A 12006-nucleotide genomic window follows, 5' to 3' on the forward strand; every position below is an offset into this window, starting at 1 on the left:
ATATTTTGAATCAAAAGAACAATGATTTATAATCTTTCTTAACAAAGTGACTAATATAACAATAATTACAGCTTAATCAGTGACATTGTACAAGCACGTGAAAACAACACCTTCCATACAATTTTAAATATATACAATTATATCACTATTCAATTTTATCACTCAATTTAAATAATTCTATTTTACACACATGGTGAGAATATGTTGTTAGATAGTTCTTGGTCATGTAATTTTAAATATATATTTTAAATGCCAGTGGCAAATCAGCCATGATTACATGTATGTATATTCATTATATAGGTCTATATTTGTACTAACCTGTATTTATTTTGAAAAGCATGTGAACCTATATTGACTTTTAGTCAACTAATGCTAATTCTAATATTAATAGCAAAAGTCCGAGGGCAAGGCATAAACCCAATCAAAAAATAAATACAGCAAATTAAGGAATATGAGCTTGAGCAAAATAGTTTTTCACAGGGAAGAGGAGCTGCTGCTTCTTCTTCTTCTTCTTCTTCCTCTTCTTCTTCTTCTTCTTCTTCTTCTTCTTCTTCTTCTTCTTCTTCTTCTTCTTCTTCTTCTCCTTTCTCCTCCTCCTTTGTCTCCACCACCTCCTCCTCCTCCTCCTCCTCCTCCTCCTCCTCCTCCTCCTTCTCCTCCTCCTCCTCCTTCTCCTATTTCTCTCCTTCTTTTGATTTTTTCATGAAATAGAAAGAGGCAAAAAAAGCAAATAATATCTATAGAGGAAAGTCATCAAAACTTTTATGTCTAGATCTTGTTTGTGTGACTTATGAAGTAATGGTTAGAACTTCAATTATATAAGGAAGCTGCAAACTCTCAGCCATACAGTGGCTGTTCTCTTAGACTCAGGCCAACTTTACTTCTCCGGGCCACTGTCTTTAGTCACATCCATTGACTTTAGATCTTCCATATTTTGGACACTCAACTGGAATAAATTTTAACTTTCACAGTGTCATCCAATGACCTTTGGAAATGTAGAGACACCATCTGCTACATAGTTCCTGGCTCAGGTACTTTCTGTGACCCTGCCAATCCTACATCTTTGCTTTAAGGCCCAGCACCATGTGGACATTACTTAAGACACTGACACTTGGTTCTGTTAGCCTGATCCACTAGGATGACATATCAGTTATTGTCTGTAAAGCCTAGAAGAAATACGTCTGCATCTTGCTGTAATAATATATCTGGACAAAATCAACTTTATAAGAGAAATGGTTTATTTTGGCTACCATTTCAGTTTGCCATCCATTGTTGTAGGGAAGCCAAAGCAGGGGCTTAAAGAAGTTAGTCACACCAACATCAAGATTAGAGAGAAAATGAACGTATGTGTGCCTTCAATCACTTCATCTGTAGTGTTTTAAAATAGTCCAAGAAACAACCCTAGAGGATTTGCAACATCTTTTACAAATTTTGGAACCAGTTTAGAGGAAATTTTAGAGAGGAATGCACAGTTAATTTTTTTATCCAGCTGTATGTGTCTCAAGTGATACATTTTATTTGAATGTGTAGCAGAATGAAAACATTAGTCTTCATTTGAATATGGCTTTCAGCTCTAAAAAATATGCCCCATCACTGATGAGGAATCAGAAATATGTATCTACCATTTCTAAAGGCTAGTGTTAAATTTAGTTTGGCCCTGAACAAATACAGGATCATAAGCATTGTGAAAATGTCCTCATCACTGGATGTAGAAAGGTAAAACATACCTTCAATAATCTTTATCACATTGTGTGTTATAAATCTTGAGTTTTATCAATGTACCTGAAATGGTTTAAATGTCATTAGATACCAACAACTACATACACTGAATAGCTACACAGTGTTGCCACTAGATTGCTTCCCATTTTTGGCATGAAAGATCTGTTATATTAGCTCAAATCACAATGTGAAAGCCTTAATTTGATTTCTGAATTAATTCTATTGGAAAGCATTTAGAACATGATCTTTTATTCCAAAGAAGGCAAACTGCAATTAAAATTCCACACTGAAAGACGCAAAGCTCATAATGTCACTGCGGACAAGCACCATTCTACCTTTCTTGCAAAAACTGCATGATATTTTTTGTTCTTTGCTCTGAACTCTAAGCCTTGCTATTATTCCCTCACTGATGGCTGTACTCCAATTACTGGCAAGTAAGTGGATTCTGCTCTATAATTGTGTAACTTTGTGAAACTAGGCCACTAGTAATCCTTCAACTAAAAATGAAATACGGAACTGATATTTTGAAGAGGAAAAATAGATCTTGATATTATAGAAAAGGGTAAAGAATTTCAGATAAAAAAATGAAGTTTCCATATGGGCATAGTGGCAGTTATAAGGGCAGCAAGACCTGCAAGTTTCAATTCCTGTTCTGCAGTATAGTGCTGATGGACATGATGTGAGTTACCATGTCCTGAAGAATAAAATATATTGAAATGCATGCAAGTTATTTATGGGGCAAGTAACTGGTTGTAAAATAAAGCTACTGATAAGGCAGGCTAAACTCCAAAGAGAAGACAGCTTCCGATGGTACAAAGTGGAACTTGTGGGTTATAGATAAAGACGCCCATTTGTGATGATTTATAATATTTAGGGGTAGACACCTATTGTATTGGGTTTATTATAGAAAGCACATTTCATGTATTTCTTTTTTATTTTGACAATATTCAGCTTCTTTATTTTTTAAAAAGATTTATTTATTATAAATAAGTACACTGTAGCTGTCTTCAGACACACCAGAAGAGGGCACTGGATCCCATTACAGATAGTTGTGAGCCACCATGTGGTTGCTGGGGATTAAACTCATGACCTCTGGAAGAGCAGTCAGTGTTCTTAACCGCTGAGCCATCTCTGCAGCCCTCAGCCTCTTTAATCCCCTCTTTTGGTCTCTCTATTTTTCCCTCCTCCCATTATACCCTCCATTCCCTCAGCATCTTTTCATCTCTATACCCATAAATGCAGATGCTTTTCTATACCTGTTAGTAGATCTAACAGCTACTGATGAGAGCAGTCACGTGAAATTTGTCTTTCAGCCTATGCCTCACTGTATGTGATATGATGCTCACTATTTGTACCATTTTCAGCAAATGATAACATTCCACTCTTCTTTGTAACTGTGTAAGATCACAAGATTCCAATACATTCATCTCTTGATAAACATGTAGGTTGGTTTTATTCCCTAACTATTGGGAAGAGTGGAACAATAAATGTGGGCATGCATATATTTAGTTGCCTAAGACTCATTTTTGTTTATTATCAGAGATGGTTGTACGGCTAATTCTATTTTCAATTTTGTGAGAAAAAAATTATTTATTTATACAATGGATGGGCCAATTTACATCTTAACTATGTACAAACATGTAAAAATATACTACATAGTCTGACCTTTACAGACTCAGTTAGAAAAATTATGTCTTACTGCCAAAAAATCCAGCACAATTGCATTTTAATTCATACAAAGGTCGAAGAGGTTAAGTGTTTGCCAAGTTCCAATTAACATACTTAGCAATTATAGCAGTCTTCCCACATGGCTTATGTAACTCCAGCTTCTGACACACTGTTTACTGTAGTTAAAGATTATGTATCAACGTTTTTGTGACTCAATTTATAGATGAAAAATGCTTGTCAATCAAATACTGAACTAAATTTTAGGAACTTTTATGAGATGTAATGTGTAATAACAATGATGTGTTATTTGTAAAATCTCATTGTCGTATGTATTGTTTTTATTTGCACGGCAGATTTAAACCTTATATAAATAATTCAACTCATATGGTAACTGATAAATAAATATACGTCTTTGACCCTCTTTTTCCTCCTTTTCCATCTTCCCCTTTTCACTCTCCCCTCATCTCTTTCCTCTCTCTTCTCTTCCTCTCCCTTTATCTTCTATGCCTTTTTCAGAGTCGGTTTACCTATTATTACATATTATTTAATTTCTGTCCATTCCTTTTAATCTGTTTGATTGGGACCATAGTTAAGTTTGTCATACTCTACTACATATTTACGTTAAGAAAAAAATCCCTGTCCTAAAATATTCTACAGTTGTTTTCTCACACTTTAAAGAAACAATTTATAATATAGAAAAGGGATAGGATAAATCTTCCTTATTTAGAATAGCATTTTTTTTATTTCATTAAGAAGGGGGATGCTAGGAAGGTGAGAGGGGAGTGGGTGGATGGGTGTAAGATCACCCATTTAGAGGCAAAAAAAAAAAAAGACAGGATGGGATGGGGGTTTGCGGAGGGGAGACCAGGAAGAGAAAAAAATATGAAATGTAAATAAACAAAATAACCAATAAAAAAAGAAATCCCTCCACTTTTTAATTTTATTTTGTATCAACATGCCTATTAATTAACAATGTGTACTGAGAATACATGCTTACAAATGACATATTTTGATATATGCAAGAGAATTTTATGATTAAATAACAACTATTTTTAGCTCAGTCAATGTAAGGTCATATCATACTAAAATATGTTTTTGAGGCTTGCATTCTCAAAGTATATATATGTCTTAATTAATAAATATATTGATACAAATTAAATTATAATGGTTTCACATCAGATATTTAAGAATCTCTTTCATTATTTTCTCAAGGGCTATGACTTTGATAAATAATAGATTGAAGGCAAACTTTATTTTATTAAAATGGTATTTTATTTATGTGAAAGTACCGTAACTTTTTGCTTTTCTTCATCATATCTACTCATCTCTCACCCCCTCCAATTCTTGCCAATATTTCTCATTCCTTTCTTCTTCTTCCCTCTCCTCCTTTCTCATTCTCTCTGTGTGTCTTTCTGTCTATCTGCCTCTCTTCCGGTCTCTCTCTGTCTCTGTGCAACCTACTGGTAGCCATTCTTTAAACAGTAGTGTTGGCTCAGCTAGGAGAGGCACCTCGCAAGCAATTCCCTCTACATATTGAAAAAATTTTAAGTGTCTTGTTCTTGTGCTGCCCCATGCCAGTATCCATGGATACGGTGAGAGATCGTGTTTGCAACGTCCTGTCATTTCCTGGGAACAACATCTAACTACACCCTACCCCATTCTTTCGTTCTTTCATTTTTCTTGCCTTAAGTTTCATGGAATTTTCTCAGCCTCTGAGATAGGCTATGATATTGATGTCACTTCGGTCATGGCAACTTCTCAAACATCCATCCTCTCAGTATATTGAACAGCAATAATTAACTTCATTAAAGAACGTCAGTGAGAAGTTTCTTTGAACATGCCTGCAAAAAAAAAGGAGATATATAAATATGAACAAAATAATTTTTTTAAATCTATTTTTTTAAAACCTGGCAGAAATTCTGAAATTTTAAGTGCCTTCCGAAAAAAAGCTAAGATAAATCGACATAAATGAAGACATATTCTTATTTAAAGCTGACTTTTGTCTCATACGTTTTTTTAATTATTAAGAAAGTCATTTATCGATTTTACATTCTAATTACAGCTTCCCCTCCCTCCTATCTTGCCATTCCTTCTTTCTCCCTCCCTTATCCCATTCACCCCTCCTCTTTTTCCATCTCAGTAACGGAGAGGTATCCCTTGGATTACAACCAGCCTTGGCATGTGAAGATGCGGTAAGAATATGCTCATCTTCTCCTATTGAGACTATATTAGGCAGTCCAGTTAAGCGGAAGGCGTCCAAAGGTAAACAGTACAAATAGTGCCTGCTCCCACTGTTAAGAGTACCACACGAAACCCCAACTGCACATCACTTACCTGTAAGTAGAGGGCCTACGTTTATCCTATTGATACTCTCTGGTTGATGGTTCAGTCTCTATGATCCCTTATGGACCCAGGTTATTTGAGTCTGGAGGTTATCCTGTGATGTATGTAAATAGATTTTTTAAAGTAGTAGTTTTCTTTCTTTCTTTTTTCTTTTTCTTTTTCTTTTTTAAAGCAAACTTGGCTAGTTCCCAAATAAATGAGACAGAGACTATGAGAATTTACTTGATATGTTTCATAAAACATTCGCTGAGTTGTTATTAACCTGTGCTCTTCCTCTATGTTACTCTGGCTACCTCTCAGCCAAAATCCCCATAATACTTCAGGTCTTTCTCCATGGAGTCCTTTGGATCCCTCTTTGGGCTGAGGTGTTTCTTTTCTCCCTTTCACCTCCCCCAAACCCCAAGTGGACTGGCAGAAATCTCAAGTTATTTTCTCAGTTAGTGTCTGGTTAGTTTTTATTAACAAACAGGAGAACGAATTGGGAGGAATGTTTTAAAAAACTTGGGAGAATCTTAGAATAAGATTACATGTCCAGATTGCAAATAGATATGATGGAGGAGGGGCATAAAAATTATCATTTGCATGATACAAGAATAACCTTCACACAGTGCAAAAAAATATGCCTACTGGTGTCCTTGATCCTTCTGATTCTACCAGTCCATCCTTCCCCTCTCCAAAAGGATTCCCAAGCTCAACCTAATGTTTGCCTGTGGGTCTCTGCATTACTTTCCATTATTCACATCTCTTATGACACTTATACTCCAGTCTTCAAGTATGCTATAACCTTATTAGTATGTCAGGGGTGGACTCTCTATCTTGAGGGGGGTCTCAAGCTGATATAGTTATTAGTTTGCCATTTCCTGAATTTCTGCTCCATCTTTTCACCTGCACCTATTTTTTCTTTTATTGGATATTTTCATTTACATTTTAATATTCCCTTTCCCAGTTTCCCATAAAAAGCCCCCTATGCCACCCTTCTCCCCTTCTTCTGTAAGGGTTTTCCCTCATCCCTACATTCCCCTACACTGGGGGTGTCCAACCTCGACAGGACCAAGGACTTCACCTTCCAAACTGGTGCCAAACAAGGACATCCTCTGCTACATATGGGTCAGTCCCTGTTTAGTCTTAGGGTAGTAGTTTAGTCCCTGAGAGCTCTAGTTGGTTGGCATTGTTGTTCTTAAGGAATTGCAAGCCCCATCAGCTCTTTCAAATCTTTCTATAATTTCTCCAATGGGGATCCTGTTCTCAGTTCAATGGTTTGCTGCTGGTATTCACTTCTGTATTTGACATGCTCTGTCTGTGCCTCTCGGGAGACATCAATATCCAGCTCTTGTCAGCAGGCACTTCTTAGCTTCATCAACCTTAAACAGTTTCGGTGGCTGTACATACATATATAACTCTAATGCTTTTGGCAAAATGGAAATTTTTACAATATTAATCCTGCCAATCCATGAGCATGGGAAGTTTTTCCATCTTCTGATATCTTCTTCAATTTCTTTCTTCAGAGACTTGAAGTTCTTGTCATATAGATCTTTCACTTGTTTGGTCAGAATCACACCGAGGTATTTTATGTTATTTGAAACTATTGTAAAGGGTATCATTACACTAATTTCTCTCTCAGCCTGTTTATCCTTTGAGTAGTGAAAGACTTGAGTTAACTTTATACCCAGACACTTTGCTGAAGTGTCAGTTAAGTATACTATCATATCATCTGCAAATAGTGGTATTTTAACTTTGTCCTTTTCAATTTATATTCCTTTGACCTCCTTTTGTTGTCTGATTTGTGTAGCTAGGACTTGGAGTACTATAGTGAATAAGTAGAGAGAGAGAGGGCAGCCTTTTTAGTCCCTGATTTTAGTGGGATTGCTTCAAGTTTCTCTAATTTAGTTTGATGTTAGCTACTGGTTTGCTGTATATTGCTTTTACTATTTTTAGATATGGGCCTTGAATCCTAATCTTTCTAGGACTTTTATCATGAAGGGTTATTGAATTTTGTTAAATGCTTTCTCAGAATCCAATGAAATGATTATGTGTTTTTTTCCCCTTAGGGTTTGTTTATATAGTGGATTATGTTGATGGATTTCTGTATATTAAACCATTCCTGAATCCCTGGGATGAAGCCTACTTGATCATGATAGATGATTGTTTTGATGTGTTCTTGGATTTGGTGTGTGAGAATCTTATTGAGTATTTTTGCGTCGATATTCATACGGGAAATTGGTCTGAAGTTCTCTTTCTTTGTTGGCTCTTTGTGTGGTTTAGGTAAAAGCATAATTGTGGCTTCATAGAAGGAATTGGGTAGTGCTTGGTCCATTTCTATTTTGTGTAATAGTTTGGATAGTATTAGTATGTACCTCTTATAGGCAGAGCAAACTGGATCTAAGATTTTGTAACTGGGTTGGTGTCCCAGTCCCTTCAGTGAAAATCTTGCCTGGTTATAGGAGATGGCCATTTCAGTTTCTGTATTCCTTATTGCTAGATGTATTAGCTAGGGACACACTCACTGATCCCTGATAGTTTCTGTTGTTTATGTTTTACCTTATCCCAGAAATGCCCCTCCCATTCAAATTGCTTCCCCCAGGACTATCTTTCTCCATCCTACCCAATGTGATACCTCATGTTTCCATACACCTCCCCTTTCCAGCCCAGTATTTTCTATTTCCCCCTTCTCAGTGAGATTCAAGCATTTCCCCTGGGGCCTTGCTTGTCACTTAGCTTTGTTGGGTTTGTGTATTGTAGCATATTTATACTGTATGTTATGACTAATATCCACTTGTAAGTGACTACATTTAATGTCTGTCACTCTGTCACTCGTTTCCACTGAATGTAAAAGTTTCCACTCTGAGCAACAATGGAGGAGCACTCCACTTGCTCCACGCCCTTGCCATCATGTGCTGTCCCTTGAATTTTTTATCTTAGTTATTCTGACAGGGGTAAGAGGGAATATCAGAGCTGTTTTGATTTGCATTTTCCCGACGAGTAGGAGGTTGAACATTTCTTTAAGTGGTTCTGGGCCATTTGAGATTTTCTGCTTAGAATTCTCTATTTAGATACACATCCCATTTTGTAATTGGGTTATTTGGTTTGTTGATGTCTAGTTTCTTGTGTTCTTCAAAATTATTTTCTAGAAATTAAATATAATTAAGAACTTCTAAAATTATATACTTGAATAAATAATTATGAGAAGATATTTTCCAACTACAAGCTATACTTAAATAAATTAGTCCTATCCAGAAGAATCCAGAAGGGATGCATAGATAAAAAGAATATTGCAAGCATATTTTAAAAGATAGAATAAAAGAGTAATCCAGTTGCATGTAAGTGGAAATATACCCTTTCAAATAAAGTAATGCCTAGAAGATAAAATCCTCTGAAAAAAATGTAAGAGAAAGAAATTAAATTCAAAATACTCATTTTAATATACTGAAATGCCCAGTTAATTTTTTTATTTTATTTATAGATTCTTTGAGATTCTCATAGAACTATCGGATGCATTTTGATCCTCATTCTCCCTCTTCGAATATCTCCCACAGTTCCCTTACCATATCACATTTGTTACTTTATGTCTTAGTCAATTTTTAAATTAAATAAATCCAATCAGTGATTATGCTTCAGAAAATATGTTTACTTATGTTGCATGTGTATGTATGTTATATTGATATGTTATGATTTTCACAACTACTGTTATGCTTACTGTCAGACAGAACATGACAAAATACTATTTTTATATTTATCTGTATTGCAAATTAAAACATATGCAGTTGCAACTGTTCATCTTCTCTAGAATTTGTCCAGATAAATGGATCACAATATTTTTATTAGATACCAGAAATAAATTAGAACTTTTAATTTCAAAAGCTAATTATAATAAAAAAAGCATAAGAACATAATTTAATTTCCATACTTTTCAGTTTACATTTCTGCTTCTGTTATAATCAGCACTTTTAGGTTTGCCATCTGTGTTTCATGTGGAGAAGCACAATCTCGAAAGAAATATGAAGTTATCAAAACAGACAGCTAATTAAGTTTAAGTTCATACTCTAAAATTCATAAAATATCAGCAATAAAATTAGACATTACAGCCACATGCATATTGAAATAAAATGCTGGAGAAAAAAATACTGGTAAATATATCTAAATTTAAGTTAACTTTTTAATTTATATTTTGGTATTGCTTTTTATCCTTTCTGGATATTCAAGCTTTTTATTTATTTTAATGCATGAGATTATTTGCAGGAGACAGTGCACATGTATGAGCCTTGGACTACTTTTGGTAGTCCTTGCTGGGCAGTGTTTTCTTGTTTGCTGCTGTACTGCAAGAACCTGTGCTTTCATAGGATTCTACTTCCTCTGTCTTCTGTCTCACTTTTTTATTCGACATTTTATTTCTATTTCTATTTATTTATTTATTATTGGATTTTTAAAAATTTGCATTTCAAATGTTATCCCCATTCCTTGTTTCTCTTCAATAAACCTCCTATGCCATCCCCGTCCCCCTTCTTCTAGGAGGGTGCTCCCCCTCAACCACCTATCCCTTCCCACCTCCCCGCCATGACATTCCCCTACACTGGGGAATCAAGCCTTCACAGGGCCAAGGACATCTCCTCCCTTGATGCTTGACAAGGTCATTCTCTGCTATATATAATGCTGGAGCTATGGGTCGCTCCATTTAAACTGTTCAAATTACAGATACTGCCTACCATCTAACTTTTTCAGGGTTTAGAACTGAGGTTGTCAGATGTATACAACAACTTTTTTTTAACCAGATATGGTATCACCTCAGTCCTGCTTTTGTTGGTTTTGAGTATACATATATTATTCTAGTATTTTTGAAATAATAAGATATACTAAGCTATGTAATTTATGATTAGATTACCTTGAACCCTAGAAATTTATCTAAAACTTTAGGAATGATTATAGAGTAGGTGTTTAGATTCTTGAGCTTGGATCCTTGGACTCAATCATAAGTGCAACAAAATATTCGGATATTGATGATATAGCTCAGATGCCCAGCAATCACCTAAATATTGCTCTCGTAAAACATGTCTATAATAACAATGCTTCTCTGGCAAGATGGAGGTCAGCGACATGAGAAACCCTGGAAGCTCATGATCCAGCTAACATGGTTTAAAGAGGAAACAATTAGAGATCCCATCTTTACAAGGTTTTAAAAGATTATCGGAGACACCCTCCTAGTCCTATTCTGAGCTTTTTCTGCTGCCTATGGTCTGCTAAAGAAAAATTAATTCATCTTAAATTACTATTGTAAAATTAATGAGTATTAAATTAATTTAATGAATATGTATTCCTAAATGACAGTTAATGCTGAGAAAAGGGAGCGTCTTTCTAAATTCGTTCTCAGTTCCCTTTTAAATCCAATGTGGGATCAGGAGACACACATAAGCAGTGCATAACTTATTTCTATATTGCTAAGCATACATTATGCCAAACACAAATGCGCCCAAAATGTTGAATTTACATAAGATAAATAGTCAGCTGTTAGAAGATTTTTTTATAACTTAAGGGATATTTTATGTTCTCTTCTTATTTATTTATGATAAGAGTAGCAAATTTAGTGTTTAATACTTGCAAGAGATATATATTACTTAAAATGCTCCTTTCTCCCCCAAAAGTCTTGACCTTGATCAATTAATAATTCTCTAGTGATATTTTCAAACATTAGACATCATTTACTGTTTAGATAAAATTTATGTAAGTGAATTATAAAATCAGATGAACTTTATCCTTGCTCTCACAGTACTCATAAATATCGTGATACCTAGGATGGTGCTACTAAGTAGCAGGGCATTAATTCACATTGTAATATAAAACTGAGTGACTGGACTCAGAATAACATAACAAATTTAGATGGAACCATTGTCAGTTATAAGATTTTAAAATAAATTATGACTATATCTGTGCTAAATTTGCATGTTTACAATTTCTATGGTTGAGTTCTTTCAGGACATGTTTGAATATTCACAATAATCTAATGTAAGCTATGTTTCTTAGCTGGATAGGGTCTTGTTTGCAAAGACTTTGTTTATTTTCAAAATGTGTTAATATAAACAGAGTATTGTACATGGTTAAAGTTTCTGGTTAAAATTCTACAATACTCTAGTCACTTTCTTATAACAAAACTATACATGAACAATTGTCAATATAGTCCAAATATGAGAAATTTAGTAGTAAAGGATTATTTAACTTTAAAAGAGAGTCTTGTATTGTTTGTGTTATTTCCTTTTATACAAAAAGCATTTACCGACTGCCTTAATG

This window comes from Rattus norvegicus, chromosome 13 (assembly GCF_036323735.1).
Source record: "Rattus norvegicus strain BN/NHsdMcwi chromosome 13, GRCr8, whole genome shotgun sequence".
Taxonomy (NCBI): domain Eukaryota; kingdom Metazoa; phylum Chordata; class Mammalia; order Rodentia; family Muridae; genus Rattus; species Rattus norvegicus.